Source organism: Momordica charantia (assembly GCF_013281855.1).
Source record: "Momordica charantia cultivar OHB3-1 chromosome 8 unlocalized genomic scaffold, Mcharantia_2.0 BLBB01000008.1, whole genome shotgun sequence".
Classification (NCBI taxonomy): Eukaryota; Viridiplantae; Streptophyta; class Magnoliopsida; order Cucurbitales; family Cucurbitaceae; genus Momordica; species Momordica charantia.
This window is the reverse complement of record NW_028275166.1, coordinates 21,355,227-21,376,578: the sequence shown is the minus strand read 5'-3', so window position 1 is coordinate 21,376,578 and position 21,352 is coordinate 21,355,227. Positions and strand designations below refer to the sequence as shown.

At 36.4% G+C, this 21,352-nt stretch overlaps 1 pseudogene; it reads left to right on the top strand.

Moving 5' to 3' along the window:
* The first annotated feature begins 5,104 nt into the window (after positions 1-5,104).
* On the top strand, positions 5,105-8,002 carry LOC148209772 (secreted RxLR effector protein 161 pseudogene; annotated as a pseudogene).
* Positions 8,003-21,352: the final 13,350 nt, after the last annotated feature.

Genomic DNA, 21,352 nt, shown 5'->3' with positions numbered 1-21,352 from the left:
ACCACACCAGACACCAACAATCTAAATCAAAAAGTGGAGTATGGTGGAAATGACTTTCTAATAGTAGGTAATGGCTTTAAACTACCTATAAAGCATGTTTGACAAGCTGCAATTCCTTGCTTTGATTCTAAATTTTCCTTATTGCATCTAAAAAATGTTCTTAATGTACCTAAAATTACTAAGAAACTGGTGAGTCTATCCAAACTTACTGCTGATAACCATGTTTTTTTTTGTTGAATTTCACTCGAATTTCTGTGCTGTGAAGGACAAGCTAACTGGGAGAATCCTATTGTGAGAGAAGCTTGGAAATGGACTATATGAAATGGAGCAACCCCTTGTGAAGGACAATTTTAAAACTTCAAATGTAGTTGAGTTTCATTCCAATTTTCCTACTGCTTTGGTTTTGAATTGTATCTATTCAAAATAAGTGGCACAATAGACTTGGCCACTCATAAAAAAGAGCCTTGAGTCAGATTTCTAATTCTTGTAATTTGAAAGTTTCCTTGCATGATGAAAGTGAATTTTGTGATGCCTGTCAATTAGGTAAATCTCATAAACTTCCATTTAATTCCTCTCAAACACACACTACTAAACCCCTTGAGCTTGTGTTTACAGAGTTTTAAGGACCAACACCTGTCATTTCATCTTCTGGCTATAGATTTTACATTAGTTTTGTAGATGATTTCACATGATTTACCTACATCTACCCTCTCAAACAAAAATTTGATGCTCTTCAAGCCTTTACTCGGTTAAAAAATTAGACCGAAAACTATCTAAACAACAAAATAAAAATACTCCAAGCAGATTGGGGTGGAGAATTTAGGTCCTTTATCCCTACTCTACATAAATTTGGCATTATTTTTAGACATCCATGTCCCCACACCAGTGAACAAATGGCAAAGTAGAGAGAAAACATCGACATATTGTTGAAATGGGCTCGACTCTTTTAGCTTAAGCTTCTATGACCTTAAAATTCTGGCGGGATGCTTTTGTAACGTCTGTTTATCTTATTAATTGACTTCCCACACCAGTCCTTCATAATATCTCACCTTGGGAAAAAGTTTTCAAGCGTCAACCTGATTATTTCAATGCTATTTCTGTAATGCCCCGCGTTACTCAGGTTAGCTTGCCTCGAGTTCCGGGAAATTTTTATAACAAAATAGATTTTTTTTATTTATTTATTTCATTTTATTTTATTTGATTCATCAGTTATCTTTATTTAATTTAAGTGTGGCATCTCGGTTATTGTGTATTGCTACAGAATTAGTGGTGAGTTAGTCGCGTGTAGTTATTTATTAAATTATGGTTTAGTACGGATTCCGTTATGTGACACTTGTTTTGAGCCATTGGGCCAATTACGAAATTATATTATTGGCTTGTTTTAACAAGGAGGGGTTGGGTAAGTGGGCCTTAAACAAAAGGAAAAGAACCCAAGCCTAAAGGAGTTAAAAGTTTAAAACAAATAACCCTAGCCCTTGTTCTTTTTCCTCCTCTTCTTCCTCCCTTTCCCTCTCTTGTTGAAGCCGCCGGCCACCCCCCACTCGGATTCTTCTTCTCCGGCGAGCAGCTCCGTTCAGGTGACGCGACGAACAGCGGCGGCATCGGAGCAGCAGGTGCGGCGTCGGGATAGCAGCACGGCAGCAGCAGCGTCGGGCTTGGGCAGCAGCAGGCGGCGTCGGGCAGCAGCAGGCGGTGGCGCGTGGTCTCGGGCAACAGCAGGTGCGGCGGCGGCGCGTGGTGGCTGTTCGCGGTGTTTTCCCTCGACCCGACAAACTCCAACGACTCGAATAGCTTAGATCCGGGAAGCCCGGTAATTTTCTTTGACCCACCTTTGTTCGAAGTTAGATTTGGATTACCCACACCTAAGCGAAATTGTTTTGTAGTAACAGACATCAAATCGAAGCCGTTGGAGGTCGTTTTGGGCATTTTTCGCTGCTGTAAAAGAAAAAAAAACATGGACAGCAGTGTTTTGGGTGGTGTCCGGCGATTATCTTCATCCGTTCGAAGCCGATTTACGCTACCCACCCCTTTGCAAGCTAGATCTACACCTACACGAAGTCGTTTTGCGGTAATGAGACCCTTTGAACCCTCTTAGAGTTGTTTTCGAAGGCTGAACAGTATATTTATATTGCTGTATTTTTCCGTTTTTGTGCTTAGGTGTGAGTTCGACGCAAACTTAATGACGTGGTTGTGTAAGTAGCACCAGGGGGCGAGTGCGTGCGTTATTTAGCGTTAACGGAATGGTTTTGATGCTGATTTTTAGTTAAAATAATTTAATTGTGCATGTAGGGATTGTTAGTTTTGATTTGTGAACTTCTAGTGATTTTGTTGCCGTCTTTCTATTATTGAACACTTACGAGGAAACATGCTTTCTATTCTTATTGTTAGAGGTGACTAGAGATTCTGAATTGTTGTGGTTAAAAGTAACTGACTCATGACGTTTTGCAAACATGTTGTAAATGAAATGCTCGCGTTGTTAAACTGATAATTAGTTTATATTGTTTTAGTTGTGAGCTGTTGGGTGGTGACTTGTTTATTACAAAGAAAAGCATGCTCGTGAACTGTGCAGTGAATTGGAATGTGGGAAATATACTTGTAGGTGGTCTTGGGAGGGCTAGTGGGAGTGGTGAAGGGTGAAGGGTGAAGGGACGGGTTGGCAGTCTGTTAAACTATGGGTGGTCTGAACTGAAAATGCATATAAATCGCTTGGAGGTTCAAAGCCTTGAGTAGTTGCCTTGGGAATAAATGACAAGGCCGAACGTCAAATTTCTGTAAATGAGTATTGGGGTCTTGGGGATAAATGTCAAGGACCAATACGCTGGGAAGTCATCGGTACCTTGGGGATAAACGGCAAGGACCGGTGCACAGTTCAGGCCTTGGGAATAAATGGCAAGGCCGAACATCAAGTTTCTGTAGAGGAGTATTGAGGCCTTGGGGATAAATGTCAAGGGCCAATGCGACTCGAGGAGTTAGGCTTGAAGGACTAAAGTAGAGTGGTGCTTGCGAAGTAGTGGTGCTAGGCCTTGGGAATAAATGACAAGGTCGAACATCAAGTACTGTAAAAGGAGGGGGGCGGTATCTTGGGAATAAATGTCAAGAGCCGTCATGCCTCAAGAAGTTAAACGGGGAGTATCACAGGGGGGTGTAGAGGGAGGTTTAGTACTGTGGGACAAGGGCTAGTGAACCATATGGTTGTAGTCTTGGTAGTTCTGACGCATGGTTGTTCTTTGTAAATGTCAAGTTATTGTTTTTTTTTATCTCTCGCTGTCTATTTAATTGTCTTGCCATCGTTTTATTTTATATGCCGTGACTGTGAGCATGATTTTTGTGTTAGTTAGGAAGAGCTACTTACGGGGTACCTTACGTACTCACCCACCTATTTATGCTTATTTGTTTTCAGGTGTGAACAGGGCCGACCGTGGTGATGACGTGGAGGGGGCTTGACCGAGGAGGGATCACTAGTCGAGTTAGTGAGAATAGAGGGAAGGGTCGTTTGGTACGAGTAGCGTTGGGATTTATTTTATTGCTAGGTGTGGACCCGAGGAGCGATTTTGTTTTCTTTAGAACTATTTTTTTATGGATGTTATTAGTTAAACGCGTCACTGTTGTCGTTGAAGTTTAGGTGTACGATTGTTTTATTTATTTAAGAATTTTAGCCACTAAGACGAACATGAGATGTTTTTTTGAAATTGCCCATGGAGAGCGAAGTTTTGACAGTTCATAAAATTGATATTTTTGGTGGAATTATGGGAGTCGAAGCTTTATTTTATTTAAATGATTTCCCAGGGAGTTGGTTATCTCGTGTTTAGAGTTAAGGCTAGACAAGTGGATTATTTAGCATTACCTAGGATGGTATATAACGTCTTGGGGCGTTACAATTTCAATGCTTGGTCCTCTTCTTCCTATTGGCCACAACTCACTCAAATCATTTTACCACCTAACCCACATATTCCTATCTTATCTTCAAATGATATGGCTCATTCTTCAACGCTCGCACAGAAAGATCCTCTTCGACAGCTACTTCAGGTACACATTCTAACTTTCCAATTTCATCACTTTTTCCCGAATCACCACTTGCTATTGAGTCTCAACCATCTTTTTCTCCATCCTCCTCTACACCATCTGATGTACTCCCACAACCCCCTTCAAACCCAGCTACAAATACTCATCCAATGCAAACTAGAGGCAAAAATGGTATTTTTAAACCAAAAACTTACCTCACCACACATTCTGTCCTCCCTACACCATCTCCTCCTTTTGAACCCAAAAATGTAAAAGAAGCCTTAGAATGAAAGGAATGGAAAGTAGTTATGATAGAGGAATTTCATGCTTCACAAAAAAAATGGAACATGGTCTCTTGTGCCTCCCTCACCCAATTACAGCTTGGTTGGAAACAAATGGGTATTTCGTGTTAAGACAAATCCAAACGGATCCATAGTCAAATACGAAGCAAGACTTGTTGTTAAGGGTTTTCATCAAAGGTCTAGAGTTGATTTTACTGAGACTTTTAGTCTCGTTATCAAGGCATCTACAGTTCGAGTTAAAGTTTAGCTGTTTCCAACAATTGGGATATTCACCAAATAGATATCAACAATGCTTTCTTAAATGGAAACTTACAAGAAACTGTTTATATGCTTCAACATAAAGGTTTTGTTGATGAAACTAAACCTGACTTTGTATGCAAGCTACACAAGTCATTATATGGTCTAAAGCAAGCTCCCAAGGAATGACATAACAAGCTACGATCTACTATTCTCTCTTGGAATTTCAGAAACTCTAAGACTGATTCTTCATTATTCTTTTATATCAGTTGCAATCAGGTTGTTCTTGTCCTTATTTATGTTGGTGATATTATTATTACCGGGAACAACAGTACTTTAATTCAACAATTTATTTGTCAACTTTACAGTGCCTTTACTTTAAAGGATTTGGGACCCTTAAATTTTTTCTACAAATTAGAGTTCACAAGGACAACAATGGATTATACTTAACTCAACAAAAGTATATTCTTAGTCTTTTAAAGAAGTTGGGATTTGATAACCTCAAGTCTGCACCCACGCTAGCAGTCTATGGTAAATATTTATCTGCCCATGATGGTCAACCTATGGACAATCTAACACTATACGTGAGTGCCATTGAAGGTTTTCAATATTTAACACATACTCGACCTCACATTTCATTCATTGCCAATCGTTTAAGGCAATTTATGCAGCATCCAACAACCATTCATTGGCAAGCAATTAAACGTGTACTTAGATGTCTCAAAGGTACATTGAACTATGGGCTTCATATAGTTCCCTCCAAAAGTCTATCTATTACAACATACTCAGATGCAGATTGGGCATGTTGCCCAGATGATAGAAAATCTACTGGAGCTTACTGCATCTACCTAGGCAATTCACTAGTATCTTGGTCCTCTAAGAAACAACATGTAATTGCCCGATCTAGTACGGAGTCTGAGTATCGTTCTCTTGCTCATGCATCAGCTGAAGTCTCTTGGTTGTGTTCAATGCTAAATGAAATTTGTCAGCTCCCAATCTCAATTCAGATCATTTGGTGTGATAATATGAGTGCAATTTCCTTGGCTTCCAATCTAGTATTTCATGCACGAACAAAGCACATTGAATTAGATGTACATTTCATTCGTGATAAGATCATGAAGAAGGAAATTGAGATCTGGCATGTACCCTCTGAGGATCAAATTGTCGATGCAGTCACGAAAGCAGTCAGCACTGTTGGGTTTTATGCCATAAACTCGTGGTTTGTAAACATAAAACAAATATTCATTCAATGAAGTTGTTATTGATAGAATTGCATTAACCCAAATCCACTAAACTAACATCCGAGCTTATGTCATGTAACTGGAACAATATATAACAGATATACAGTATATATTTAATATACAGAGTATATATTTCATATACAATATGTATGATATACAGGTGGATAATGTTCCAGTAGTAACCTAAAGGGTCCATAGTGTATGGATAAGGTTGGGTACCTTATCCTGGTAACACTATGGATACGACCCACTTTGTAATAGTTACAAATGACTTGATCCAGGTCGTTTGTGTGGAGACATGCGAGTGGGGGTATCCTATACAATGAGTTTGTATAAGACCGGACCACGAAATAATTAATCTTTAGCTATAACACCGTTAGCTAATATATTAATATTTCAATAGGATGACCAGATAACTTGATCTCAATCCTAAGTGGGTTATGAACTCCTGCCTGTTAAGGCTCATCCTTTGATTTGTATGGGTGAGAGTGGTTTGAGTTGCCGACTCAATATGCCTACCATTTTGGGACAAGACCGAGTGGGAAGCTAGAAAAATAACTACACAAGATGGAATTCACTCCTTCCCGACTTCAGGGTAAGTAGATGGGTGTTCTCTTGAGTGCTGACTCTAAGACTTGAACAAGGAGCCCCACTCTCTCACTGGCTCGAGAGGGACTTTCGGTTATTGGTTGGACTATAACCGGGTTGTTCATTAGAGGATCAGCGGTACTTAAGGTACAAGATGTAACATAAGGGTAAAACAGTAAGTTGACCAACTGTGGTTACGAACACTCGTGAAGGATTGACTTACCATTAATGGTCAAAATCCATGGAGGCAAAAACATTCTATAGTGAGAAGAGTGCAACAGTGGGTTTATAATGGAGTGATTGACACTTAACAAATGTTGATTAAAATGGTTAATGAGTTTAATTAATTAATCTCGTATCGTTGGAGCTTCCGATCTATAGGTCCATTAGGTCCCATTGATAGCTCGTAAAGGATAGTTAAGAATAGTTGGTTTTGAAAAGAATTTGAATTGTTCAAATTAGTTAAAAGGAAATAAGGTTAATTGTATGAGATGTAATTAATATAATTTATGTTGATAAATTATAATATAAAGTTAATTTTGAATTAAAATTATGAGAGAGATGGATATTAGAATTTGATTCTAATATAGTTGATTAATTTAAGTTTAATTAAATATGATTTAATTTAATTAATAATTCTTTTTTGTAATTAATTAAATTAGATTTAATTAATTATTATTTTAATTAAAATAAAAGGAAAAAAAAGAAAAGAAAAAGAAAAAGAATAAAAAAGGAAAGGAAAAATTGGGAGGAAAACCTCCCACTTTTCACCATTAATGGTGGGATGTGGGAGAGTGGTGAAGGGGGAAGTTGTGACTTCCCCACCATTTTTCTTCTCTTATAAAAAAGGGAGGTTCTCCTCTTTCCTTGTTGCTCTCTCGGTCGTCGGATGAACGAGTTTCAGAAACTCTAGTTTGAAAATCGCTCTCTCAACTTATTAATTTCCTTTCAATTATAAGACGGTTTCTACAAAACGAGTTATTAACTTCCAAAGGATAGCAAGGAAGACTTTGTGGTGGCGTTGGTGTCTACATTGAAGAGGTGTCTTCAAAGGAATGTATTACTAACTTCCTTCTATTCATGCTTATATGTCTTTTCTTTGTTGTAATTTAAGACAAGATCGAAGCACACGCGTTCGCGTGCTTCCGTTGCAGGATCCGATCCCTTCAAGTACTTATATCTTCCTCCATCTCCGCAGAAAACTCGGAGTTCATCCCTCACCCATTCGTTTGAGGGGCAATACAGAGGATGCAAAATAAATGCCTAAATGGATGGCATATTCTACTACTGTAAATCCTCCAAAATTAGGTGTAGTCTGATAACTCCCCAAAAGAGAGTTATTCTAGTGTTTATTTGGGTAGTTTTATACAAGGAATTGCAAAGTGTGTAAGTTTTAAGCTCATGAAAAATCTTATAAATCGAATATCAAGCCAAAGTCCCAGGTCTTGAATGCTTTAGCTAAAAAGTGCACTAAACTCTCTTATTTATAGTGTAATTTTACAGGTTTGGAAAAGGAAGACAAAGTATGAGAAGAGTGCTGAGCCTAGAGAAGAGTGGATGAAGCATGTTCAAGTCATGATAGATGAAAGCTGGAGCGAAGCAGAGCTGGAGCATGGATTCATTGTGCAGTAAAAGCCCAGACACGAGATTTACTGTGTCCGTACAAATTTCAGCTGGATGCCCTAAAAACGTAACCCGATATAAAAGAGGCATGTTGCCCTAGCCGTCACACACAGATCCCAAGGGAAGCACATTTTCGAGGGCAGAAAGCTAACAACAGAGGGGATAGTCTGCTGCAATTTCGAGCTATCATCTTCTTCTTCTTCGATTTTTCTGTATTCCCTAAGATGGGTTGTCACCTTCTTTTACCCATTGTATTTTCTTCTTCATTTATGAGCTAAACCCAATTTCGGGGGAGATTCACATGTTGTAACTGATATGAACTAAACCTCTAGCTGCTATATTCGTTTTTTAATGAAGCTGTATTTATTTCTTATACCTGATCGAGCATTGTTGGCCACTTTGTTGTGTATGCTAGCTTATATATTGACTCGGGGAGGGCTTATGGTTTGCTGACTTGCTTCATTAGTGATTAGTACTTTTCTATAGTATTTGTGGATTCTCAGGAACGGGGTCTCCTAATCATGCCTATAACTTGTTTTTAATGCTTGGAAACTTAGTAATGAGAGTTGTGGGTATCCATGTTCGGGTGTCTTGGAAGGGAACTAAGTCTAGAGTTCTGTGAAACATTGTTGAATTTCCCCCACTTTTCCATATCTGTTAACTCCCATTTTTCACATCTGTGCTGTTTCTTCTTCTTGTTATCAGCTCTACGAAGTCTGTCTGCTGTTGAGATTTGTTTACTGCTTTGTTTATTATATTTGTTTAGTTACGTCACAACATCTATATTTCTTTGTTTTTACAGTTTTGGTATCTGCAAACATCGTTTTAAATATTATCCAAAGTCCCTGTGGATTCGACCTCATTTCGTACTACAATTGGCAATTTTGTGTATACTTGCACGTGTTGTTAGCACGGTTGTGTGGACACAACATACTCCATCCAAAGGCAAGCTGTATATCTTTTCATTAATTGCTTTTATTGTTTCCTTTCCTAATGGAAATTTTCATAAGCCTTTACTCTTTTATACAGTATCCTATAAATACCAAGGTCTTGCTGAATTACAAGCAGAAAAGGACAATATTCCTAAGACTCTTCTCATTGTTATTTTCTTAATTTCGTTCTTGGTATCAGAGCCCAAAACGATAAATGAGCATCCGGTCCAAAAATGGGATTCGGTTAAGATCGATGAGCCAAAAGAGCCATGATCTTGAGGGGGCATATTAAGGATCCCACATTGATAAAAGAATGGACCTCATATAGGTTTATAATAGACATGGGCTACTCCTCTCAATGTCAATTGGTTTTGAGATGAAACCCCATGAATATTAACATTTCTTATCTCTCGCTGGGGTTGCGCTAGCACATCTTGCTCCAATTGGGGGGCCATAATGGCGCTACCCATTCTCTGGCCAGAGCTTGGGAACGGCGAGGGGATGACTCTAACCTTGCTGACCGCGTTGACCCTGATGAAGTTGATTTCGGGCTTCCTTGGGTTTTACAGTTTGAGTTCTCGTCATGGGACACTCTTCAACTCACTGACCTCGAACAAACACTGGAAGGACCACTGGTTCTTTGTTGAGGGCCAGTGGTTGGCCGACAATGGGCCTATTATCTGCTGACGCGTGTCGAGTCGCTTCGGGGAGAATAGTGAGCATTCCCTCATTTCACCATCGTTCTTAGTCGCAACTTTCTTTTTTTCTTTTCTTTATTTGAAGCCTGGTTTTTCTTTTTATAGCACTACCTAGTGTTGTGCTCCCTCCCTCATCTGAATCGATGATGGTGCTACGAAATATTCAAGATATTCCCATTGCCAAGAGGGCTCCCATGTCCATTGCCACTGACGAGAGGCTAGACCATAATCACCTCATCGGGGATCTTGACGGGCAGACTCGGGGTAGTGACGACCTTCCCAATCCTACTGGTGCTTCGACAAGTCAGGCTGCTGACTACTTTGAAGGGATCAAATCACACAGCGGAAGTGTGTGAACGCGTGTGCTTCATTTTGTTTTAGAAATAAACAAAGAAAAGACAAAAGCATTATAAACCGGAAGTAGTGAAACATACCTTTGAAGACACTTCTTCAATGTAGACACCAACGCCACCAAAAAGACTTCCTCGCTCTCCTCTAGATGTTTAAAATTCAGTTTATGGGAATCGTCTTAAATTTGAAAGGAAGATCAAGAGATTGAGATAGAGGTTTCTCGTTAGAGTTTTTGGAAACTAATTGAAGCGAACACAAAAAAGGGGAGAACCTTCATTTAATAAGGAAGGAAGAGTGATGGGGAAGTCCACTTCTCCCTCACGACCTCCCCACTCCCCACCATTAATGGTGGGAAGTGGAAGGTTTTCCTCTTTTATTTAATTTAATTACATAAATTTTAATTAAATTAATAATTTATTAAATAAAATTTAGTTAATTAAAAATGAATTATTAATTTAATTAAATAAAATCTAATTTAATTAATTAAAAAATAATTATTAATTTAATTTAACCAAATTAACATAACCTGTTAATTTAATTAAACCATATTTAATTAAATTAATCAATCATATTAGAATAAAAATTCTAATATTCATCTCTCTCATAATTTTGAATCCAATTCAAAATTAACTTTACATTAATGTATCAAAATTCCTAATGTATCAAAATACATTATATTAATTTTATCTCATACAATTAACTTTAATTCCCTTTAACAAACTGATAATTGATTAAAGTTTAAATTAATAATTAATTAAATCAAATTTTCAAGACTAAATGTTCTTAACTATCCTTTACGAGATAGAGAAGGAACCTAATGGACGTACAAATTAGAAGCTCCAACGATACGAGATTAATTGATTAAAATCATTAACCATATTAATCGAAATTTGTTAACTATTGGTCACTCCACTAAAGACCCACAATTGCACTCTTCTCATTGTAGAATATTTTGCATCCACGGATTTTGACCATTAGTAGTTCGTCAATCCTTCACGAGTGTTTGTAACTTTAGCTGGATCAAATTACCGTTTTACCCTTCAGTTCCCTCTTACACCTTAAGTACCACTCATACTATAATGAACAACCTGTTTATGGTCCGACCATTAAACAAAAGTCCCTCTCGTGCCAGTGAGATGGTGGGACCGTTTTGTTCAAGTACTAGAGTCAGCACTTAAGAGAACACTCATCTACTTATCCTAAAGTCGGTAAGAAGTGAATTCCATCTTGTGTAGTTATGTTCCAGGTCCACTCGATCTCGTCCCCAAAATGGAAGGAATATTGAGTCAGTGACTCGGATCACTCTCACCCATACAAATCAAAGGACAAGCCCTAACAGGCAAGAGTCCATAACTCACTCAGGATTGAGATCGAGTTACACAGTCATCCGATTGAAATATTAATCTCTTAGCTAACGGTGTTACAACTAATGATTAATTATTTCACGGTCCGATTTTATACAAACTCGTTGTATAGAATACCCCCACTCGCATGTCTCCACATGAACGACCTGGACCAAGTCATTTGTAACTATTACAAAGTCGGTCATATCCATAGTGTTACAAAGATGAGGTAGCCAACCTTACCCATATACTATAGACTATTTAAGTTATTACTGGAATATTACTCACCTGTATATCGAATATATACTGTATATATATACACTTTATATCATATATATACTGATCCAGTTACATGATATAACCTCGGATGTTAGTTTATTGGATTTCTATTAAATGCAATTCTAAAAGAAACATCAATAACAACTTTATTGAATAAATATGTATTTTATGTTTACAAACCACGTTTTTAGGGCATAAAACCCAAAAAACTCGCACTTGAACTAAACTCTAATGCGGTATACAAAAGTTTAAAGCAGTGGGTGTTGTACAATACTATAAAGTACAAATGCAATAATCTAGGACATACATGACACCCTTTACAAGTCTCCTACTTGCCCTAGACTACATTGTAGATATCTCGTAGGCCTAGACTTTCTAGATGGACCTCAAACACTTTAGTCGTGAAAGCCTTTGTAAATGGATCAGTAATGTTATGCTCCGAAGCGATCTTCGTGACGATCACACGTCCCTTCATCGCACTATTTTTCATATCAAATGGTACTTCCTCTCGATTTGCTTGCCTTTTTTGTGACTTCGAGGTTCTTTAGAATTTGCCACAAGACCACTATATTATCACAATAAAGGGTGATGGGCAAATTTATGTTTGGAACAACTTCTAAATTAGTTAAGAACTTCTTAAGCCATACCGCCTCTTTTGCTGCTGCACAAGCGACAATATACTTGGCCTCCATTGTGGAGTTTGTAATGCATCCTTGTTTGATGCAACGTCATACTACAACTCCTTCATGAAGAGTGAACACTGATCCCGAAGTGTATTTCCTTAAATCCTTATCACTTTGGAAGTTAGAGTAAGTGTATCTTGTAAGGATCAATCCTTAGCGCCATACACAAGCATATAGTTCCTCATTCTCTTAAGATACTTGAGGATTCCCTTAACGGAATTCCAATGATCATATCCTCGATTAGATTGATACCTACTAGCAATCCTACCGCATCGCAAATGTCAGGCTTGGTACACAACATGACAGGCATCAGGCTGCCCACTACTGAAGCATAGGGAATGCGTTTCATATCCTCAACTTTTTGAGGTGTCTTGGGACATTATTCCTTAGACATAGAAATTTCATGCCGGAAAGGTAGTAAATCATTCTTGGAATTCTGCATCGAATATCTGACAATCATTTTGTCGATATAAGTTGCTTGAGACAAGTCTAGCTTTTGTTCTTTCGATTCTTTATGATTTGAATCTCCAGAACAAACTGAGTGTCTCCAAAATCTTTCATTTGGACTTCAGTTGCTAGCCACTTCTTCATGTCAATTAGGAAACCTACATCATTCCCAATGAGTAGGATATCGTCAACATACAACACTAAGAAAACTACAGTGTCGTTGATGATCTTCTTGTATACACAAGGCTCATCAACATTCTTGTCAAAACCATAAGACTTGATTGCAGTATCAAATCTTATATTCCAAGATCGAGATACTTGTTTTAATCTATAAATGATTGTTTAAGCTTGTAAAACTTTTGCTCTTGACCTTATTTAATGAACCCTTCTGGTTGAGATATATAAATCCTCTTTTCAAGATCACTATTCAGGAAAATAGTATTGACTTTCATTTACCAAATTTCGTAGTCATAAAACGTGGCAATGGACAAGAGTATTCTCATAGACTTTAGCATGGCAACTGAGGAGAAGGTTTCTTCATAGTCCATCTCTTCCCTTTGGGTGTAACCCTTTGCCACAAGTATAGCCTTAAAGGTTTGTACCTTTCCTTCGGCGTCTCGTTTTCTTTTGTAGATCTATTTACAACCTATAGGTTTTACCTCATCAGGTTGATCTACATGTCCCAAATGAAATTGAAGTACATAGACTCCATTTTAAAGTCCGTAGCTTCGACCAATTTGTACTTATCAACATATTCCATTGCTTTTTTGTAGATAAATGGATCCTGAATGCCATCATCAGATATGACGACCTGGATTTCTGTTAAACCTACGTAACAATTAGGTTGTGACACAATCCTCCCACTACGTTGAGGCACTCTCAACTCTTGAGATGAATGTGACAGATGTGATGTACTAGCACCATCAACAACTCTTGTTGAAGTGCTAGCTTTATCAATAACTGTTGTTGATGTATTTGTAGCTTCATCGAAAATCTCATTTAACTCAACCTTGCTTCGTGGTTTATAATCTCTCATGTGGTTTCTTCCAAGAATGTAGCATTTGTCGATACAAACACTTTATTTTCTTGTGGATTGAAAAAGAGTCCACCTCCCATTTCTTCGGGGTAACCGATGAATAGGCACACTTTTGAACGAGATTCCAGTTTCTCTGGGTTTGTCACTAACACATGTGCTGGACATCCCCAAATTCTGAAGTGATGTAAACTAGATTTACGTCCTCCCCATAGTTTAAAAGGTATTTCAGAAACACTTTTTGATGGAACTGTATTCAAAATGTATACTGCAATCTCTATTGTATGAACCCAAAACGAGGCAGGCAATTGACATAGTTCATCATAGATCGAACTATGTCTAACAGAGTTCTATTTCTCCTTTCCGATACACCATTCTGTTGAGGTGTACCAGGTGCTGAGAGTTGAGATGTAATTCCATGTAATCTCATATAGTCCTAGAATCTTAAGCTCATATACTATCCACCCCGATCAGATCGAAGTGTCTTTATAGTCTTACCTAATTCATTCTCCTCTTCAGTTTTGTACTCCTTAAACTTTTCATGGGCTTAAGACTTATGTTGCATTAGGTAGAGATATCGATACCTTAAATAATCATCTATATGAAACAAATGAAATATTCATACCCTCTCCTAGCTCTAACATTCATCGGACCACAAATGTCTGAATGTACAAACTCCAAAGGTTCTTTGGCTTTGTAACCTTTTCCAATAAAATGTCTTTTAGGCATCTAGCCAAGCACGCTTAACTTTGGAGTTCTTACGATTGAGCCACCGAAAAGGAAGGTGCACCTTGTTGGTATAGGTAGTGACTATCAATTCTTTTTAACCATTATTGACCAGGATCCCTCTCATTCAGATGTGGTATCGGTTCATTCATGTACCCCTCCTCTCGGGCGTCACATGCCCCACCAGCTTCTGCCTTGGTTCGTCCCCGAACCACATCTTACTGGGCGCTTAACTTGGAGTTCTTACGATTGAGCCACCGAAAAGGAAGGTGCACCTTGTTTATATAGGTAGTGACTATCAATTCTTTTTAACCCTTTATTGACCATTCGTCAATAATATCAGGATCCCTCTCATTCGGATGTGGTATCGGTTCATTCATGTACCCCTCCTCTCGGGCGTCACACATATTGAGATTTATGTGACCTAATCTTAACTGCCAAAGATAGGTATTTTCTTTAGGCGACGTTCTTTGCCTTTTATGTTGAGTTTTAACATTTTTTAAAAACTCTGTATTTAAAATTGTTGTAGTTATGGTTGGTCTTAACAAATATAAGTTGTTTCAAGTTTTGCAAAATAAATATTAACACCATTTCATGAAATGAACACTTCATTTAATGAAAAAGAAATATCATAACATATCAATACTACAAAATTGGCCTGTAATGTCAGTTGTCAACTGACATCATACGTATTAAATGTCGATTCCCGAACCGACATTAACCTGGGTGTCATCGTACTATATAATGTCGTTTCTCCAACAATGTCGGTTGTCAACTAACATCAAATAAACGACATTGTATGTGTTCGATGTCGGTTATTTCAATGTCGGTTCCCAACATACGTTAACCATGGTGTCATTGTAGCCTACGATGTCGGGTGTTTTGTTATGTCAGTTTCAAAATGACATTGATTGTGCATATAATGTCAGTAATAACTGACATTGATAGAACCGACATCGTTCCTCTGTAACTAACATTTTTTACATTCAATAATAATACACAGTTACAATGTCAGTTGGCTACAATGTTAGTTTAGAATTGACATTGTTTTTTAAAAAACCTGAAACAAAAATATTAATAAAATATTGTATATACCATAATACCTAAAAGCTTTGTATAAAATATTTCCAGCCAAAAAATCGTACAAAATAATTAATAGTTTCAGTGATCCACCAGAACACACCACCAATACAATTATTAGAAATTCTAATACACATCCTCAATATAATTTAGCTATTCAGCAACCATAACATACGTCAATCCTTCTATAATATCTAATTCATTAAGTAAGCAATATTAAAAAGTGTTAAATGAAAAAACTGAGCCAAATGTTGAGTAGCTCACTAATACAACCAATGCATATTGAAACATATAAATGGTTCAAGGTTTTACATATTAAAAGGCTAAAGTGATAAAATTATATTTACCATCTAACCCAAAATAAGCGTAGTTTGCAACAAATTCGGCTCATTCATCTCGTACCTCATCAACTTTGGCTTGAATATACGACTTTTTTGAATTGAACTACATGTAAACAAGTATAAAGAATATAAGTATAATTCAAAAATGAAAAAGTAGAGTTGTGTTTTGAGTGTGCATGAAAGACATACAAGATTAGATATTTGAGTGTCTGAATTATGCATTATCTGTCGAATGTTCCTCATAACATAATATCCACAATCTACTAAGCCTAATTGACGTGGGCACTATACATATATAAAAATGCTAAGTTTTAGAACTTATTAAAACAATAATAACATAAAGCAATATAGTTATATTTACCCATATAGGAAGCCAAGTAGGATTCTTCCTATCTTGTGTAACAGTATTATATGCCATAAACATTATCAGAGCCATAAATATGTTAAAAAAATTAATAAGTCATCAATCCTACATATTAGAGTATCAAACTAAAAATATAGATAATACTTACGTATTCCCAACATATTTCCTCTCCACTTAATGTCTCTGGTGCTAGTTCAAGTTCTTGTTCACCATTGAAAGTCTTCTTCTCATTTCTAAATGATGATATTAGGGTAAAAAATGACGACGTTCGAGGTATGGAAGATGTCTTTTCTCCACAAATCAGACATACATGATACCCTTTAATTACACTACAACTACATACAGTCCCATATGCTGAAAAATTGTGTATAGTCCGTAATAAGATAGCTTTTAAGACAAATATTTGATCTAGATATGTGTCATAACATGCAACCCCCCCAATCCATAGTTGTTTTAAATCATCAACTAGAGGACCAAGGTATACATCTATATCATTTCTAGGTTGTTTAGGACCAGATATTAATGTAGTTAATATCATAAACTTTCGTTTCATTCACAACCATGGTGGGAGGTTATAAATAACCAATATAAGTGGCTAACAACTACACCTACTACTAAGATCACCATGTGGATTAATTCCATTAGTAAACAAAGCTAAACAGATATTTCTTGGTTCAGTACCAAACTCTTGCCAAAGATTGTCAATTAATTTCCAAGAAGGAGAGTCCATAGGGTGTCTTAAAAGCCTATCATTTTCTTTTCCTCTATCATGCCAATTTAACAATTTAGATATTTCGGCAGTTCGAAAGATTCGTTGGAATCGAGGAATCGGAGAAAAGTACCACATAACCTTAGTCAGAACACCTTTTTTCTCTTCTTTGGTGTTCTTATGAAGCTTCCATCTCAATGTTTTGCAAATTGGACATGCATCTGCATTAGCAAGGTTTTTCCTAAACAGGCAACAATCGTTGACACAAGCATGAATCTTTTCAAACTTCATTCCCATAGTAGACAATGTCTTTTTAGCTTTATACGTAGAAGTTGAGATTTCATTCAGTGGTGGTAGGATATCATATACTAGAGTTAAAAATTGAGTGAAACTTTTATCACTTCATCCATATTTAGCCTTCAAGTTATATAATTTTAGCAACACATAAGACTTTAGTGAAATTTTTATTGCCTGAGTACAATGGTTGCATCAATCAATAGTGGTTCAAAGTTTTTAGACTTATTTATAAAATAGTCTTGCATGGTTTCAAACATATATTAATTCTATTCTTTATGTCATTATCATCATAATCTTCTTTTCCTTTCGTAGTACCACTTTCATCCTTATCCTCTGTAGATAGTTGCTAACCATGCCAAATCTATATAATATAACTCTTATCAATACCATAAATAAATAAGTATTATCTAACTATGTTAAACTCTTGTAGAACTGCATTTGCACAGTTCAAGCAAGGATGCCATATGCAGTTTTACCATTTTGAACGTCTTAGTCTATTTTCAATGAAGTTCTCAATACCCAATTTATATTCCACTCACGTTCTATCTCCGTTCATCCATGACTTATCAATATACAAAAACTTAACTACAAAGAAAAAAGGAAAAAAATACTATATCAAACAATAATAAACCTAACATAAGCAACAAGTTATAATACATAAGCCTATAATAAACCTAGCTAACATAAGGAAGTAAAATATCATTAACATCATTTAAAGTTAACTACTTACCAACATATGGGTAAATTAAGACATATAACTAAATTATGTTATTGACATTGAAATTGGAGAAAGTTAAAAACTTAAATATTAGTAAAAAAAAATTATAAAAATACTTGAATTGAAGTACCTAACTAAGCTACACCGAAATATTATTCTTAAAAGTCCGTAAAGCACGATAATTTTGCGATGATTGTAGGAAAGTCTTGACTAAACAAATTAACCCAAAATATCTCTTCGTGGGGACAATAAAATTGAGAAATGTGTTTGACATTTGATTTTTCCCAATCGAACAAACAATCATGAGATCTCCACTATCATGTGGGGGACAAGGAGATTTGAAAACAAGTCTGGTCTTTTGGAGACCATGATCATATTCTCGAGGTGAGGCTATTGGAGGATTGAGCGATTCATATTTATAGAAAGGTTTTTTATGGGGGCCAGAACTCTTGCAATAAGAGATTCAGACGAGGGTAGGCGATAGAAAAAATCAATCAATTTCTTCATGGACAAATGGATTCCTAAGGAGAGATCATTCAAGGCTATCAAATTTAGCTCCATGAAATGCCAGCACAGTGTGGTTGATGATTTTATCACACCCACAAAGGAATAGGATCTCCGTCGACTCGGGATCTTAAATGATGCTGATTATTTAGCATTGTATCCATTATTCAGGTTACCATTATCTACGAGCAAGATAACATATATACTAAGCTTCAAAGCATTCTATAACCCAAAACACGCCAACAGTCATGAACACAACCAAAAAAATCAATAAAATAGAATTAAGGCTGAAAAATAATACTAACTCGTGGATAGTAAAATATAGATACTTTGAAAAACGACAACAACCTTTTCGTAAGGTGGGACCTCCGTAGACTTCAACTTAACACGTGAAAAACGACAACTCGTATGAATTTTTCGAAGTGTAACGACAAAAAACTCATGGGTCGGTGAAGGGGACAAGTGCGTTGGGGTCGATTAAAGAAAGCATGGGGACAAGTGCTGCATAAAACTCACTGGGTGAAAATTAGTGGGCTGCAACAAAAACTCACTGTGTTTTTTCGAAGGATGGGGTGGGACGAAAACTTCACTTAACTGCTGGAGGGGATTAAAAAAAAGGGTGTTCAAAACGGCGTCGTTTTGAAACCCTAGTGTTTTCAAAACAGGGAACAAAACAAAGTCGTTTTGTGGCTATTCATTTGGTTTTAAATCGGTGGGATAAAACGACGTCGTTTTGTTTAAATCAAAACGATGTCGTTTTGAATAAAGCGGGCGGAAAATTGAAATTAAAAGCAAAGGACGACATTGTTTTGCTTTAAATAAAACAACGTCGTTTTCAATGTAGCTCGCAGGAAATTAAAATCATAACAAAATCGACGTTGTTTTTGCTTTAAACAAAACGACGTCGTTTTAAACCCCAATGCACTCGATTTCTTCCTTCTTATCGGTTTGACTCCTATCGTGGAAAGAGTCAAAGTTTCTTAATCGAATATCCAAGAGGCACTTGGGGAGTGGAGTAGGCCGGTTGTTGCCGAACCACTATAAAATTTCCGGTGTCATTTTCTCTAACCCTACTCTATTTAATTTTTGCAATTAATTTTCTTTATTACAAATTGCATGAAATTAATTGTTCGAATTTATTATTCATGTTTATGGTCAATATTTATATTTGAATTATTTGGGTGGTGAAATTAATTAGGGTGTTTGTATTTCTAATTTATTATTTAATTTGTCACAAAATTAATTGTTCCTAAAAAGTTTACATAATTGTTTAAATTTGTTCCCACTGTAGTAAAAAGTTTATAAATTGTGATTAAACCCTATTCACCTCCTCTAAGGTTGTCATATGGATCCAACATCCTTTTTAGGAAATATTTTATATTAACCTTTTAGTTGTCGTTTTAAACCTATTTAAAACCAAAAATAAAAAATATATAACCCAAGTTATAATTAATTTCAAACCTCTTTTAAATTAATTATGAAAGACCTAGGGTTTACATGCAACTCTTGATTATAGACTTTATTGAAATTAAAATTATAATCATGTATCAATGACATACATAAATATAAGATTTATATTTACTAAAGTAATGTCATGCTCAATGCAGCTTTATTTTCATCTAATTAATACAATACTTATATTAATCAATTATGAAAATAAATCATGCTATCATACATTATAACTATTATATACATATCATGCACGAACATGCTTAACCTATGGTGAGATTCTAAACTATATGGCATACTTTATGCAACATATATGACTAATTAACTATACATTAACAATGCATAATAATTAAATAGCAAAATAAATCGGTTTTTGGCATCCAATAAGAAATAAAAAATAAATAAAGTTTCCTCTTCCAGCGCGTAGGCGTTGCCCCACTGTAATACCTCAGGTTGTTCTTGGAAAAAAGCTACACACTGGCATTGCCTAGGCGCCACTGACCGGCGCCTATGCCCACTCTACAGCTCAGGTCTTCTACTGCACAGATTTCGTCTAGGCACCGCCACCAACACCAAGGTTCTGTCATCTCATGGTTAAATGAGAAACTCCAGTTTTGCTTTATTTTTTCTTGTACTCTTTCACAGAAACTCCTTTCCACGAATGAGACAGATTTACAGACTCAAGTTACATAATTAAACGCCCAAAACAACGAGCCTTTACATTAATTGAATCAACGAAAAAACTGTAAATCTAATGCCAAAAATGGAAAACATCTATTTCGCAAACCACATCCATCAAATGAAGAGAGAAACACCCACCATACTTTTCTTTGTTATTCAAAACAAGATCGAAACCAAAACTTTGCTCTGATACAAATTGAAGGGATCAAATCCCGCAGCAGAAGCGCGTGAACGCGTGTGCTTCGATTTTGTTTTAGAAATACAACAAAGAAAAAACAAAAGCAAGAAGTAGTGAAACATACTTTTGAAGACACTTTGTCAATATAGACAACAAAGCCACCAAAAAGCCTTCCTAGCTATCTTTTGGATATTAAGAACTCGGTTCGTGGGAACCGTCATAAAATTGAGAAGGTGATCGAGAGATTGAGAGAGAGGTTTCTCATCAAAGTTTTTTGGAAGCTCATTCAACCGAACTCACAATAAGGGAGAACCTCTCTTTTATAAGGAAGAAAGAGTGAGGGGAAACTTGCCGCTTCCCCAGTTCCCACTATTAATGTGCTGGGTGTGCGTCCCTAAACTTGTAGTTTGTAATTATGTAAAAAGAGATTTATATTCAATAAAGTTATGTTTTCATATTCAATCAAATTGTTGTTGAATTTATTGTCCAAATCCAATAAACTAAACATCCAAGGTTATTTTCATATAACTAGGATAGTATATATAA